Source organism: Macaca mulatta, chromosome 6 (genome assembly GCF_049350105.2).
Source record: "Macaca mulatta isolate MMU2019108-1 chromosome 6, T2T-MMU8v2.0, whole genome shotgun sequence".
NCBI lineage: Eukaryota > Metazoa > Chordata > Mammalia > Primates > Cercopithecidae > Macaca > Macaca mulatta.
In genome coordinates this window covers 190,193,693-190,209,870 of record NC_133411.1, presented here as the reverse complement: position 1 = coordinate 190,209,870, position 16,178 = coordinate 190,193,693, and the positions used below count along the sequence as shown (strand labels likewise).

The 16,178-nt window shown below is 54.6% G+C and overlaps 1 non-coding gene across 1 annotated transcript; it reads right to left on the bottom strand.

Annotated features, from left to right (window-relative positions):
• Window positions 1–7,639: 7,639 nt before the first annotated feature.
• TRNAV-AAC (transfer RNA valine (anticodon AAC)) lies at window positions 7,640–7,712 on the bottom strand. Its single transcript has one exon. It is a non-coding gene; the product is annotated as a tRNA-Val (tRNA).
• Window positions 7,713–16,178: the final 8,466 nt, after the last annotated feature.

The window sequence follows — 16,178 nt, the reverse complement described above, 5'->3', positions numbered from 1 at the left end:
GGGGGTGAGGAAGAAGGGAAGACCGAGGCCGCACAGGCGGACAACGGTGGACGGCACTGCGCGATGGAGAGGGGCCTCCGCCCAGGAGATGTGAAGAGGCGGCGCTGGGCGCACGGAGCTGCAAGGGAAAGGCGGGTGCGGGGGCTGCAGGGGCCGAGCAGGAGGCTGGGCGAGGACCGTGCGTACCCCCAGCAGCGGCAGGAAGGAGACAAGCCTGGATAGTGGGCCCGTTTGCCGCAGCCTCAGCTTCTGGTTTGTGTTCGGGAAGAGCCCGCGCTCAGTCCGGTCTCAGCCACTCCCAGGAGCGAGCGCAGATCGCGCTACACCCGTTTGTCGTCCTCCGCTCCCGCCTTGGGAGCAGCAGCATCTCCGCGACTTCCCCGTGTCCGCGCTTTCTTCCAGGGCTTGGCAACCGGAAAGTGTCTAACAGCGGTTCAAGGAACCGCCTCTGGGCTGCAGCGGAGCGGGGACATCCCTTGGGAACGGCAGCGCGTCCTCTGGTCGCGCCCAGGAACATCCCGAGCCTGCGAGTCCGATCGCGGGAGTCCCCCAGGCCGACGCCGCCCCAGCTCGCTCGCAGCTCGCCCTGGAGAGGACCTGGAGCCTCCGCGGATGACCCGAAGCCAGGGGTCCCCTGCACATTCTCGAAACGGCTGCAGGGAGACCTGCCCGGCGCGCCTGGGAGTAGAGCAGCGCCGCAGTCCCTCTCGCTGAGCGGGATCTGCCCCTGTCTGCTGGACCTCTCCAGGGCCACGGGTGGGGGTGGTACTGTCCCCGCGGCAGCCCTCACCCCGTTCCAGGCGCCGCCTCCCTGGATGGGCCAGCTCTTGGAGAGGGCCGTCTCCTCTCAGAGTTGGTCTGAGCACGGAAGAGAGCCTGGGTGTCCACTGTTTTCTCAAACCCACCCGTATGTTACACTGTGTGCTGGATGGGGTGAGGCGGGAGCTCAGAGAGGGACAGCGGTGTGAAGAGCTGCGGTGGTGGCATCTTCCCGCGGGCTTTCTGGAGAAGGCACCTCTGAGCGGATGGGGCTTCAGACCCGGCTCCCTGTGAGCTGTGAGCCTGTGTGGGCAGCAGCCAGCCAGGCAGCCCTTTACCTGTGACTGGCAGGTCGCGCTGGGCTTGGGTTCCTGGAGGTTTCACCCTGGGCATGGGCCTGGGAGTGCCAGGGCCGTCTGTGAAGACGTCTGGAGGAGTTTCCTAGGGCTTCCAGAACAAAATAGCCCGGCCTGGGGCTTCGACAACAGATGGTCGTTTTCTCCCAGGTCTGAGGCTGTGAGTCCGAGATCAGGGCACCAGGAGGATTGTTTCTGCGGAGGCTTCTTTTTTTGGCCTGCAGGTGGGCGCCTTGTTTCCGTGTCCACACGTGGTGTTTTGTCTGTGCACCTGCACCCATGATGGCCCCGTGTGTCCACATTTCCTCTTCTTCTAAGGATACCAGTCAGGTTGGATTGGGGTCCACCATAGTGACCTCATTTTAGTGTGACCACCTCTATAAAAGCCCTATGTCCAAATACAGTCACATTTTGACGTAAAGAGGGTTGGAGTGCTAAGATGAATTTTGAGGGAAACACGATTCCACCATAACAAGACTTTTCAGGCCTGAGATCTACAGGTGAACAGAAAGGCAGAGTCCAAACTGCAAATGGAGGCTCTGGGGGTTCAAAAGTGTCACCTGTAGGCTGGAGGTGGGAGGAAGTGATCTTCTGGGGCTGCTTGGCTGGTTGTTCCAATGCGTCCAGGAGGAGAAACCGGGTTGGCGCTGCCTTTGCCCATTTGGAAAGCCATCTGGATTCATTTCCAGTGTTGTGTGTTTCTGGAGGCGATGCATATCCAGGCCGAGGGCAAGTTTAAGGACCCGCTCTGTGACCACAGGCCAGCCACTCCCATCTCAGCCTGTTTTCACATCAACAAGATGAGGGTGAATGAGATGATCTCAAAGGTCCCTGCTGGCTCTAAACTCTCAGGTTTCCTGTCCCTGAGATTCGTCCGGTTTCTAAGATCTCTGCTGAATATCCCGCCCCTCAGCAGAGTGAGTGAAGCCAAGATAAAGAGCCAATTTTCTGGGCTGTTCTTCAGTACAGGTGGAGAAGGTGGCCCATGTGACTGAGATGGGGCACCCACCCCCAAATGCCCCCCCACTGGCATCCCTCCTGGCACGGCTCTTCTTCCTGACTCCTTGACCCCTAGAGCCCTGGGCCTGGGCCACAGCAGGAGCTCACAGCTGTCTGTCATTAGAGTCATTCCACCGCTGGCTCAGCTGCTCTGGGGTGGGGCAAAGCTGGCCACTGTCTCAGAAGGACTCGTAGGGTGTTCCAGAAGACAGGGAGGGCCCTGGGTAGACTGGGCCCTGCTTACTCCTCTCAGGACAGAGTCTGGATAAGTTGACCAGAAGAGCCATTGTCATCATGTGAGCTGGCCCGCAAAGACGAGAGCTCAAGGAGTAAAAGTGCAGATTGGTATAAATTGTCACAGTGTCCTGGAGGGGGCTTCAGAGGTTACTTGGTCAAATGCCCACAGCGTCTTCTGGGGAAACCAGGAGTTGAAGGCTGTGCTGCCTGTGGGCCTCCCCCTCTGCTCTAGTCTCTGGAGGGAGGAGGGGGTGAGGAGTTCCTTATCCGGGTCTTATCTGGAACCTCTTTCCTCCGGACTCTAGGTCCTGAGTTTAAAACACTGGTTTTCCCCTCTAAGCAGGGGTAACTGGACTCCTGCATTCATTTCCACTCAGGATTGGCCTGCACAGGGCCCTTCTTTAGCCTTTAAACTTATTCTATGTCTTTAAATTCATTTATCTGTTCCCTGCTGTGCGCACACTCAGTCATCCCCACTCCCACGTCTGTGTGAGCAGGGCTGTGCGTGCCAGGGCACCTGGGTGTGTGAGGGTGTGGGCACCTCTAGACATCAATCTTGGGCACATCTCCCTTTTCCCCACTGGTCTCTGGGTTCATCCACATGGCTGCCCACCCCCAGTGACCATGCCCATCCTGGCCTCACCCCCAGTGACGATGCACGCCCTGCTCCTCCCCCAGTGACGATGCACACCCTGCCCCCACCCCTGAGGATTTCTTGGGGACATCCTAGGTGTGATCTCACTGGGTCTGGGGTGCCCCCTCCTCACTACCTCCTAGGAAGCCCCAGTCCCTGCTGACTTTTCAGTCTTCAGGCTCCGGCTGCGTCTCCCACACATTCAGAACCAGCCTCTCCCCTCATCCGTCCGGGGCTCTTCCTCCTCCTGGAGCGGCCCCCTAGCCTGCACCTAGCGTGGGTTTGGGCAAAGCCCCTGCATCCTTCTGAGCTCAGGGCCTGCCACAGGCCGAAACCTTGGTTCACTCCCTGGGTGCCCCTGCTCCCTGAAGTTCTGTGCTGGTGGGGCTGTGAGTGTGCCATGGCCAGGGTGCTACTATTGCACTTTGCCATGTGTGGAGGGTGGGGAGTCATCCTCGGGTGTCAGCTCAGGACCACACAGACAGACGGCCCTGGAACAGGCTTGCTGAGAGCACGGTTGCCTTCTCCAGAGAGTCCCAGACCTGCCTTCCTGGGTCATCCTCATGCAGGTCCCGGTCTGCCAGTGACTACAGTGGGTCTTTGGGAGACAGGCAGACCTCCCAGCACCCCTGAAAGTTGGGCCTGGGGATGGCTGTGGGTTTGAGGAGGGGGCCTTGCCCACGGGGACCTCAGGCATGGGAAATTCCCCGCTGCAGCCCCTGCCTGGCAGCGCCCCCTGGCTCTGGGTGTGGCTTTTGAGGTCCCCAGAATCACACCCAGCCTCTGCCTGCAGGTGTTTCCCACCACCCTCCCGCGAGCCCCTTCCCTGCACCTCCCCCAGGCTGTCCTCAGCGGGGCCCCTGCTAATCCTCTCCGCAGTCAGTAGGAGCTCCCACCGGGTCCTCCTGGGCTGGCCTGCGCTGCCGCCACGCACTTCACTCTCTTTACTGTCGCCAGCCCCCTGCAGTCCATGCTGTTATTACCCCCATGTGACAGATCAGGACGCCCATGCACAGAGAGGCTGGCAGCCTTGCCAAGGGCAGCAGGTCGGAGGCTGGAGTACAATGCACCCCGCTCCCATTTCTCCTCCACCGGCACTGGATTCGTCTGCACGGCCACGTCTCTGGCTATTTCAGACCCACGGGATGGCAGAGGTTACTTAAAGAAAAACAGACAAAAAGCTGCTTCTGTCCCGGGCTGGTTGGGATCGTGGCTCTCTGCTGCCCTCCAGTGGCCGTTGGTTTTCCTGGGTAGGGAAGGGCGCTGACCTCACTGACAGCAGCAGATACTCCTGTAGGGTGTGGGAGGGTCAGACTATGGAGCACAATGCAGTCGGGACAGATTCGAGGCTTTCTGGTTTGGAGAGGCCAGCTTAGTTTTCATACATTACACAAACACATATGCAGTCTTTCCAAATGCAGGTGCGAAACAGTTTTAAAATTTAATTCTTTTTATTTTATGTTTTACTTATTTATAGAGCCGGGATCTCGCTATGTTGCCCAGGCTGGTCTCGAATGCCTGGGCTCAAGTGATCTGCCCGCCTTGGCCTCCCAAAGTGCTGGGATTACAGGCGTGAGCCCCCTGCCCAGGTGTAAGTTAAACAGTTTTAATTTTTAGAGACAGGGTCTCTGTGTTGCCCAGGCTAGAGTGCAGTGACATGATCGTAGCTCACTGCAACTCCAAACTCTCGGGCTCCAGCGATCCTCCCACCTCCACCTTCCAAGTAGCTGGGATTACAGGCGTGAGCCACCAGGCTTGGCTTAAAGCAATTCTTCATATTCACACAGGCAAAGAAAACATTGACCTACCTGATTGAAATGCAGATTCATCGCATGTATGCCCCCAAGTCTCCCCAGAAACTGAACGGACCGTTTAATAGCAAAGGATTAGGTATGGTAGTTGGCAAAAACCTGGCCTGTTAGCTTTTTAAACCATTAATTATAGAAAATTTCAAGCATACACAAAAATGAAGCAAGTATCATAAAGTCCCATGTCACCTAACACGCAAAAGGTTCCCGTTTTGAAACCGGGCAGTAACAGCTTTTTCCGTTGTTTTCTTCATTACTTCAAATTTATGACATCGGGTACTAGAACATCCTGCCGCTATCTCCACCTGGTTACAGAGGTGCGCGGAGGAAAGGACGTCTACACCGTTGCCTTCCCGCCTCGACCATCGCCACCTAGGAAGGACTGAACCCACCTCACTTGCTGCAGACACCGGGGCTGACGACCTTGGCGCAGAGCCCGTCCACTGGAGAGCTGTGCGCTGCCAAATGGAATCTCTGATCCCGCGCAAGCGTGGGGCGACGGTGAGTTCCAACGATTTTTTGTTTTTGAAGCCCGTTGGGAAAAGGGGAGCAGTCTCAACAAGCTGGGATTCGAACCCACGTCTCCGAAGCGACTGGAGCCTGGATCCAGGACCTTAGAATGGCTCAGCCACACTACCTTCTTCGTCGGGTCTGCTTGTGTATTTTCCTTCCGTGTACAGCGTCCCCAGGATCCCTAGAGCAGCAGGGCACTGGGGCGAATCCACAGGGCACTGCAGAAGAACCGCAGCTTCCAGCAGGATTTCCTGGGCCAGAGGCGCCGGCTGGGAATCCGCTCCACGAGCGCCCTCACAGAGAAGATATGCGAAGCGCAGGCCTAAGAATCTGCTTTGGGAGGGTCACTTAGGAAGTCACTGCAGCCGACCCCTTTGCGGAGTGGGCATGAGAACAGGAGAAGCCTTCTACACTCTCACTTAAAAAGGAAACGCGAAAGACCGGATGCGGTGACTCACGCCGGTAAGCGCAGCACTTTGGGAGGCCGAGGCCGGCGGATCACTTGGGTTTGGAAGTTTGAGACCAGCCTGGGCAGCATGGGGAAACCCTGTGTCCATGAAAAATACAAAAGTTATTGTATTTTTACAATAACCCGCTTGAACCCTGGAGGCTAAGGCTGCAGTGAGCCGAGATCGCGCCATTGCCATCCGCCTGGGTGACAGAGCGACACTCCATCTCAAAATAATAATAATAATAATAATAATAATAATAATAAAAACAGACAACAAACTGTGAGCATTAATGATTTTATGAATTTTAAAAAACAGAAAAACCCTGCACATCCATTCCGTTCCTTTTTTTTTTCTTCTTCTGTGAAATGTGTTCCCGAGTAGATGTTAAGCTCTGACACCAGGACCTTCAGGTGTCGGATAAAGAGCATTGTTTTTGCCAAAGTACCCGTGATTACCCAGGTCTTTTGCTTGACTTCAAAAACATCTAATACTCCTGCCAGAGTCTTCACAGAGAACTGTTGGTTTGTGGTGAGGTCCAACTTACTTTTTTTTTTTTTTTTTTTTCTGGTGTCAAGTCAAAGAACTCTTCACCCAGCTCTAGGTCTAGATTTTCTCCTATGTCTTTTTGAAGTTGTATAGTTTTAAATGTGACAGTCAAGCCCACCTTCTCCTTTGGGTTCATTTTTGTCTCAGCTGCGAGGCTTTGCTAAGGTTCATTAGTTTGGCCTATGGCTGCTCCAGCACTGTTTGGTGAAAACGTAATCCTTTCTCCGTTGGATTGCTTTTGCACTTTTTTTTTTTTTTTTTCTTATGAGACGGATTCTCCCTGTGTTGCCCAGGCTGGAGTGCAGTTGCGCGATCTCGGCTCACTGGAAGCTCCGCCTCCCGGGTTCCCGCCATTCTCCTGCCTCAGCCTCCTGAGTATCTGGGACTACAGGCGCCGCCACCACACCTGGCTAGTGTTTTTCTATTTTTAGTAGAGACGGGGTTTCCTCGTGTTAGCCAGGATGGTCTCGATTTCCTGACCTCGTGATCCGCCCGCCTCAGCCTCCCAAAGTGCTGAGATTACAGGCGTGAGCCACGGCGCCCGGCCGGCCCTGGTTTTTGTTTGTTTGTTTGTTTGTTTTTGTTTTTTAATCTTTCTTTAAAGTGAGAGTGTAGGAGGCTTCCCCATCACTCACGCTGGCTTCCCAAAGACAGCCGATGTGGGTGACTCTCTGAGTGACCCCCAAAGCAGATCCTGGGGCCTGTGCTTTGCGAGTCCTCTCTGCCCGGGCGTTGGTGGAACGTTTTCCCGTCTGGGTCCTCTGGCCCAGCGAATCCTGCTGGAAGGCGTTGGTTCTGCCATGCCCTGCGGATTTGCCCCAATGCCTTGTTGGCTCGGGGACCCTAGCGATGTTGCATAAAGAAGAGAAATATGTAAGTACACCGCCGTGAGAAAGAGAGCTAAGGCCGAGCGGTCTAAGGCGCTAGATTAAGGCTGCAGTGTCTTCGGATGCATAGGTTCGAATCCCACCGCTACCATCTTTTTGTGATTTCTCCATTTTGTCCTCCCATGGGTTACAAAACGTTGCAACTCGCTTTGGGCCCCACGCTTTCTCGGGATCTGGATTCCATTTGGCAGCGCGCAGCTGTCCAGTGGACGGGCTTTGTGCGAAGTTTGTCGGCGCTGCTGTCCGCAGCAAGTGAGGTGGGTTCAGTTCTTCCCAGGTGCCAACAGTTGAGGTACCACCTGGGGTGCCTCAACCGTTGAGGAAGGGCAACGGTATAAATACCCTTGATGGCCTGTTCTCCGTAACCAGGTGGAGATAGTGGTGGGGTGTTCCAGGCTAGTTGTCTGTGTAATTAACTTGAAGTAGTGAGGTGTAAAATAGAAAGTGCTGTTTCCGCCCGGTTTCGAACCGGGGACCTTTCGCGTGTTAGGCGAACGTGATAACCACTACACTACGGAAACTCGCTTGGGTCTCCGGGGCCATCACAATGAGGCACGACAACGGGCCCTATTTGATTTCTCACGGTGATTCTGAGCTTCCTCCATGCGTCCCTTTGAGCTTGGCTAATTGGCATAAGCACGCAAGAAAAGGACGTTTCAGCACTTGGAAGGCTGAGACGGATGGACGGCTGGAGCCCAGGAGGTCGAGGCTGCACTAAGCTATGTTTGCGCCACTGCACTCCAGCCTGGGAGACAGAGCAAGACTCTGTCTGGAAAGAGAGAAAAGAAAGAAAAAGCGAGCGAGCGAGAGAGAGACAGGAAAAGGAAGTTTTCATGCCCGACGTGGTGGCATAAGTGGGCATGGGAGTCCTGAGGGAAGCTGTGGTGGCGACCTCGGAGAGATGCGAGGCAGTCGAGCTGTCTGGGGTTGACAAGTGGGCGTGGGGTTGAAGAGCAGGGGCGCGCTGGCACCGTTTTCTAAGAGAAGAGACTTTCAGAAGAAGCTGCTTGGAGAATATGAGGCCATGAGTTCGTGAGTGGAGCTGGAGCTTGTGGGCCTGGGGAAATTGGAGTGGAATGAAAGAGGAACTAGCCCACAACACCATTTTCACTGTTCCATTGTTTGGTGGAGCTCTCGATTATCCAAGCAGCCACTGCGGTTGGACATTGAGGTTATTTTCCTCCCATCAACACTGTGCAAGCGTTGTGAGGCTCCCTCCGTGGCAGCATTTGGTACTTTTCACGTATTATGATGATATTTTTTTAACTTCTAGCCATTCTTCTGGGTATGTAGTATTTCCTCATGGTTTAAGTTTGCATTTAGCTGATGAGGAAAGATGATAAGCACTTTTTTCATGTGTATGACTCATTTTTTTTAATCTTCCACTGTAAGGTGTCTCTTAAATATCTTCCATTAAAGACAAAGAAACACACAACAAACAAGCAAAACTGGCCTGACATGGAGGCTCACTCCTGTAATCCCAGCGCTTTGGGACACCGAGGCTGGTGGGTCGTTTGATCCGATGAGTTCAAGGCCAGTCTGGGCAACATATTGGGACACCATGTCTACAGAAACTCCCAAAATTAGCCAGGAGTGGTGGCGCACACCTGTAGTTCCTGTAGCTACTCGGGAGGCTAAGGCAGGAGTATCGTTTGAGCATGGGAGATTGAGGCTGGAGTAAGTAGAGATGTCACTGCTGCACTGCTGCCAGGACAACAGAGCAAGACCCTGTTCCAAACACACACACACACACACACACACACACACACACACACCCCAAACACTCTCCTATTTTTTTTTCTTTTAATCTGGAAACTTTAAAATTTTAGCTTGCATGTTTAAGTGTAAATTCTATTTCATATTAATTTTTTTGTTATAGTATGAAGTTGAGATTAAGGTTAATTTCTTTCCCCTGTGGAGATTCCATTGTTCCTGAACCAATTGTCCCCAAAGACGTTATTTCCACATTGAATTGCGTTGGTACCTTTGGTGAAAATCAAATAACTGTATATGTGGACCCTAATATTTTTGTTCATTTTTCAGTTAAACATTTCAAATAGACCAGGTATGGTGGACCACCCCTGTAGTCCAAGGGCTTTGCTAGGTTGAGGCAGGAGGACTGCTTAAGGCCAGGAGTTGGACACAAGCCTGTGCAACATAGCAAGACCACATCTCTACAACAGAGAAACAAACAAAGTTAACTGGGCATGGTAGTGCTTGCTTGTAGTCCCACCTAGCTGGGATGCTGAGGCAGGAGGATTGCTTGGACCCAGGGGTCCAAGGCTGCAGTGAGCTGTAATCACACCAGTGCACTGCTTCCTGGATGACAGAGTGAATCCCTGTCCTCAGATATATATATATATAAAATTTTACATTGTGTGAATATTCCATTTTTTCTATCCATTTATCAATGGATGATCATTTATTTTTTTTTTCCACTACTTATTTTATTTTATTTCGAGATGGAGTCTTGCTCTGTCACCAGGCTGGAGTGCAGTGTTGCAATCTCGGCTCACTGCAATCTCTGCCTCCCGGGTTCAAACGATTCCCCTGTTTCAGCCTGCAGAGTAGCTGGGACTACAGGCGTGCGCCACTACACCCAACTCATTTTTTGTTTTATTTGTAGAGACGGAGTTTCAGCAAGTTGGCCAGGATTTCTCCATCTCCTGACTTTGTGATTCGCGTGCCTCAGCCTCCCAAAGTGCTGGGATTACAGGCGTGAGCCACTGTGCCCAGCCTATTTATTTATTTATTTTAAGACAGGTTCTCACTCTGTCACCCAGGCTGAAGAACAGTGGTGCCATGACAGCTCACTGCAACCTCTGCCTCCTTGTTTCAAGTGATCCTCCCACCTCAGCCTCACAAGTAGCTGGTACCATAGGTGCCCACCACCAGATGTGGCTACTTTTTGTATTTTTTGTAGAGACAGGTTCACTATGTTGCCCAGGCTGGTCTAAAACTCTTGGTCTCCAGCAGCTCACCCGCCTTGGCTTCCTCAAGTGCTGGGATTACAGGTGTGAGCCACCTTGCCCACCCTTCTTTCCACTTTTTTGCTATGATGAATAATAATCCTATGAACATTATGTGTACAATTTTTTACATGAACACATGTTTTCAACTCTTTTTCATGTATACCTAGGAGTGGAATTGATGGATTGTATAGTAACCCTATGTTTAACTTTTTGGTATAGCAAAGTGATACTTGAAACTAGCAATTCCACTACTACTGTTTATTTATATGACATTTCCAGACAAAGCAGATTAAAACAGAGAGAAATCAGATCACTTCTGTCTAGGGCTGAGGCCGAGACCAGGGCTGGCTGCAGATGGACATGCTGGAAATTTTTCTGGCAAAGGAACTGTCCTAAAAGTGGATTGTGGTGATGGTTGCAGAATCTTATGCAGTGATTAAAAATCATTGAGCTGTAGAATTACAATGAGTGGATTTTACTGCATTGAATTGTACCCCAATAAAATTGTTATAGAATGCTAAACCACAAAAACAACCCCCCAAACACAGCAACAGGCAGTTAGTGATTCCCTGGGATCAGCTCAGGTGACAGTTGCATTGTGCAAAATGATTCCTGTGACCCAGAGTATAATTAATGTTTACATAATGCTTTACCGCAGCCCTGGAGGGCAGGTAACTTGCACCTTGAAACTTGAAGGTCTTGCTAGTGTTGCTTGTAATCAAGGTAAAGTAGTTGTATAAATAATCAAGATGTGAGTAAATTTACGGAGATGCCAAGTAAATGAAGGAGGTGACCCACCACCGTGAGACTGAATCCGGGAGGGGCTTGACAGAAGTCATCCAATCCAGAACCGCCGAAATAGAGACCTTGCCAATGGATGGGTTTAAGAAACGAAAAATGCATGTTACAGACACGAAACGAGCATCCGTCATAGGATCCAGTTTATGGTGAACACGGGGACGTCCACCCAATAGTGTGTGTCTGCAGGAGGGGCCGGAGTGTGCTGCTGTGTTTTGGGTGTGATGTGCAAAGTACTGGTCCTTGAGGAGATGGGGGCACTGGTTTTTATTTTCCACAGCTGTCTTTTTGAATCTAGAAGACAAAAGCTTCTGTTGAGGAGTGCTCGGGGCTGCAGAAGGGTCGTGGCGTTGAACGTGCTGGCCCTCTGCAGGGGCCGCCTGTGTGTGTGTGTTTGTGGGGGGCTGGACAGCTCCTTCCCTGGCTGTCCGGGTGCGAGTTACACAACCCCTGGAGGTGGCAGTTCCTTGTCTGTAGAATGGGGTGAGAGCAGCGCCTTTCTTACAGGTGGATGACGAGGGTTAGAGCAATGAACACACGCACTAGCACTAGGTAAGACTGAAGAAACACTCACTGAATTCACAGCTGTGCCAAGGCAGCTCAGTTCCAGGCCCAGGGGACACAGCATGAGGGACACAAAACGGATGGATCCTTCTCCCCAGAGGGGAAGGGTGGGGGTGAGGCACAAGGGAAGACCGAGGCCGCACAGGCGGACAACGGTGGACCGCACTGCGCGATGGAGAGGGGCCTCCGCCCAGGGAGATGTGGAAGAGGCTGCGCTGGGCGCACGGAGCTGCAAGGGAAAGGCGGGTGTGGGGGCTGCAGGGGCGGAGCAGGAGGCTGGGCGAGGACGGTGCGTACTCCCTGTAGCCGCATGAAGGAGACAAGCCTTGAGAGGTGGCCCGTTTGCCTCGGCTTCTGGTTTGTGTCCGGGAAGAGCCCGGGTTCAGCCCCATCTCAGCGGCTCCCACAAGCCAGCGCAGGCCGCGCTAGACCCGCTCCTCGTCCTCGGCTCCCGCCTTGGGAGCAGCGGCCTCTGCCTCCCTTTCCAGGGCCGGCGCCTCCCTCCAGGGCTCGTTAACGGGAAAGTTTCTATCAGGGATTCAGGGAACCGCCTCGGGGCTGCCGCGGAGCGGGGACATCCGTTGGGAAACGCAGCGCGTCCCCTGGTCGCGCCCAGGAACTTCTACAGCCTGCGAGTCCGCTCTCGGGAGTCCCCCAGGCCGACGCCGCCCCAGCTCGCTCGCAGCTCGCGCGCCCGGGGAGAGGACCTGGAGCCTCCGCGGCTGGCCCGAAGCCGGGGTCCCTGCGCCTTCCCGCAACGGCTCCAGGGAGACCGGCCCGGCGCGCCTGAGCGCAGGGCGGCGCCGCTGTCCCCTCGCAGGAGCGGGAACTGCCTCTTTCTTCTGGACCTCTCCTCTGCCAGGGGTGGGGGTGGTACTGTCGCCCTGGTAGCCCCTACACAGCCCTAGAGGCCGCCTGCCCGGTTGGGCCGGCTATTGGGGAAACCCATGGGGCCACCCCCTCTCAGGACTGGTCTGAGCACAGAGGCAGCCCGCGTGCTCCTTGGTTTCCCAAACCCACCCGTATGTTACACTGTGTCCTGGATGGGGTGAGGCTGGAGCTCAGAGAGGGACAGCGGTGTGAAGAGCTGCGGTGGTGGCATCTTCCCGCGGGCTTTCTGGAGAAGGCGCCTCTGAGCGGATGGGGCTTCAGACCCGGCTCCCTGTGAGCTGTGAGCCTGTGTGGGCAGCAGCCAGCCAGGCAGCCCTTCACCTGTGACTGGGAGGTCGCGCTGGGCTTGGGTTCCTGGAGGTTTCACCCTGGGCATGGGCCTGGGAGTGCCAGGGCCGTCTGTGAAAACGTCTGGAGGAGTTTCCTAGGGCTGCCAGAACAAAATAGCCCAGCCTGGGGCTTCAACTACAGATGGTCATTTTCTCCCAGGTCTGAGGCTGCGAGTCCAGGATCAGGGCACACGGAGGCTTGTTTCTGCCGAGGCTTCCCTTTTTGGCCTGCAGGTGGCCGCCTTCTCTCTGTGTCCACACGTGGTGTTTTGTCTGTGCACCTGCACCCATGATGGCCTCGTGTGTCCACATTTCCTCTTCTTCTAAGGACACCAGTCAGGTTGGATTGGGGTCCACCATAGTGACCTCATTTTAGTGTGACCACCTCTTTAAAAGCCCTATGGCCAAATACAGTCACATTTTGAGGTGAAGAGGGTTGGAGTGCTAAGATGAATTTTGAGGAACATGATTCCACCATAACAAGACTTTTCAGGCCTGAGATCTCCAGGTGAACAGAGAGGCAGAGTCCAAACTGCAAATGGAGGCTCTGGGGGGTGTGAGGGGGGCTGAGGTTCAAAAGTGTCGCCTTAGGCTGGAGGTGGGAGGAAGTGATCTTCTGGGGCTGCTTGGCTGGTTGTTCCAATGCGTCCAGGAGGAGAAACCGGGTTGGCGCTGCCTTTGCCCATTTGGAAAGCCATCTGGATTCATTTCCAGTGTTGTGTGTTTCTGGAGGCGATGCATACCCAGGCCGAGGGCCAGTTTAAAGACATGCTCCGTGACCACAGGCCAGCCACTCCCATCTCAGCCTGTTTTCACATCAACAAGATGAGGGTGAATGAGATGATCTCAAGGGTCCCTGCTGGCTCAAAACTCTCAGCTTTCCTGTCCCTGAGATTCATCCTGTTTCTAAGATCTCTGCTGAATATCCCGCCCCTCAGCAGAGTGAGTGAAGCCAAGATAAAGAGCCCATTTTCTGGGCTGTTCTTCAGTACAGGTGGAGAAGGTGGCCCATGTGACTGAGATAGGGCACCCACCCTCAAACATCCCCCTGCCGGCATCCCCCCTGGCATGGCTCTTCTTCCTGACTCCTTGACCCCTAGAGCCCTGGGCTTGGGCCACCGCAGGAGCTCACAGCTGTCTGTCATCAGAGTCAATCCATCACTGGCTCAGCTGCTCTGGGGTGGGGCAAAGCTGGCCACTGTCTCAGAAGGACTCGCAGGGTGTTCCAGAAGACAGGGAGGGCCCTGGGTAGACGGGGCCCTGCTTACTCCTCAGGACAGAGTCTGGGTAAGTTGGCCGGAAGAGCCATTGTCATCATGTGAGCTGGCCCGCAAAGAGGAGCGCTCAAGGAGCAAAAGGCAGATTGGTATAAATTGTCACAGTGTCCTGGAGGGGGCCTCTGGGGTCACTTGGTCAAATGCCCACAGCGTCTTCTGGGGAAACCAGGAGTTGAAGGCTGTGTTGCCTGTGGCCTCCCCCTCTCTCTAGTCTCTGGGGGAAGGAGGGGGTGAGGAGGTTCCTCATCCGGGTCTTATCTGGAACCTCTTTCGTCCTGATCACCGGACTCTAGGTCCTGAGTTTAAAACACTGGTTTTCCCCTCTCAGCAGGGGTAACTGGACTCCTGCATTCATTTCCACTCAGGATTGGCCTGCACAGGGCCCTTCTTTAGCTTTTAAACTTATCCATGTCTTTAAATTCATTTATCTGTTCCCTGCTGTGCGCACACTCAGTCATTCCCTCTCCCACGTCTGTGTGAGCAGGGCTGTGCGTGCCAGGGCACCTGGGTGTGTAAGGGTGTGGGCGCCTCTAGATGTCAATCTTGGGCACATCTCCCTTTTCCCCACTGGTCTCTGGGCTCATCCACACGGCTGCCCACCCCCAGTGACCATGCCCATCCTGGCCCCACCCCCAGTGACGATGCACGTCCTGCTCCTCCCCCAGTGACGATGCACGTCCTGCTCCCACCCCTGAGGGTTTCTTGGGGACATCCTAGGTGTGATCTCACTGGGTCTGGGCTGCCCCCTCCTCACTGCCTCCTAGGAAGCCCCAGCCTCTACTTGCTTTTCAGTCATCAGGCTCCGGCTGCGTCTCCCACACATTCAGAACCAGCCTCTCCCCTCATCCGCCCAGGGCTCTTCCTCCTCCTGGAGCGGCCCCCGAGCCTGCACCTAGCATGGGTTTGGGCAAAGCCCCTGCATCCTTCTGAGCTCAGGGCCTGCCACAGGCCGAAACCTTGGTCCACTCCCTGGGTGCCCCTGCTCCCTGCAGTTCTGTGCTGGTGGGGCTGTGAGCGTGCCATGGCCAGGGTGCTACTATTGCACTTTGCCATGTGTGGAGGGTGGGGAGTCATCCTCGGGTGTCAGCTCAGGACCACACAGACAGACGGCCCTGGAAAAGGCTTGCTGAGAGCATGGTTGCCTTCTCCAGAGAGTCCCAGACCTGCCTTCCTGGGTCACCCTCATGCAGGTCCCGGTCTGCCAGTGACTACAGTGGGTCTTTGGGAGACAGGCAGACCTCCCAGCACCCCTGAAAGTTGGGCCTGGGGATGGCTGTGGGTTTGAGGAGGGGGCCTTGCCCACGGGGACCTCAGGCATGGGAAATTCCCCGCCGCAGCCCCTGCCTTGCAGCGCCCCCTGGCTGTGGGTGTGGCTTTTGAGGTCCCCAGAATCGCACCCACCCTCTGCCTGCAGGTGTTTCCCACCACCCTCCCACGAGTCCCTTCCCTGCACCTCCCCCAGGCTGTCCTCAGCGGGGCCCCTGCTAATCCTCTCCGCAGTCAGTAGGAGCTCCCACCGGGTCCTCCTGGGCTGGCCTGCGCTGCCGCCACGCACCTCACTCTCTTTACTGTCGCCAGCCCCCTGCAGTCCATGCTGTTATTACCCCCATATGACAGATCAGGACGCCCATGCACAGAGAGGCTGGCAGCCTTGCCAAGGGCAGCAGGTCGGAGGCTGGAGTACAATGCACCCCGCTCCCATCTCTCCTCCACCGGCACTGGATTCGTCTGCACGGCCACGTCTCTGGCTATTTCAGACCCACGGGATGGCACAGGTTACTTAAAGAAAAACAGACAAAAAGCTGCTTCTGTCCCGGCCTGGTTGGGATCGTGGCTCTCTGCTGCCCTCCAGTGGCCGTTGGTTTTCCTGGGTAGGGAAGGGCGCTGACCTCACTGACAGCAGCAGATACTCCTGTAGGGTGTGGGAGGGTCAGACTATGGAGCACAATGTGGTCAGGACGGATCCGAGGCTTTCTGTGTTGGAGAGGCCAGCTTAGTTTTCATACATTACACAAACACATATGCAGTCTTTCCAAATGCAGGTGCGAAACAGTTTTTAAATTTAATTCTTTTTATTTTATGTTTTATTTATTTATAGAGCCGGGATCTCGCTATGTCGCCCAGGCTGGTCTCGAATGCCTGGGCTCAAGTGATCT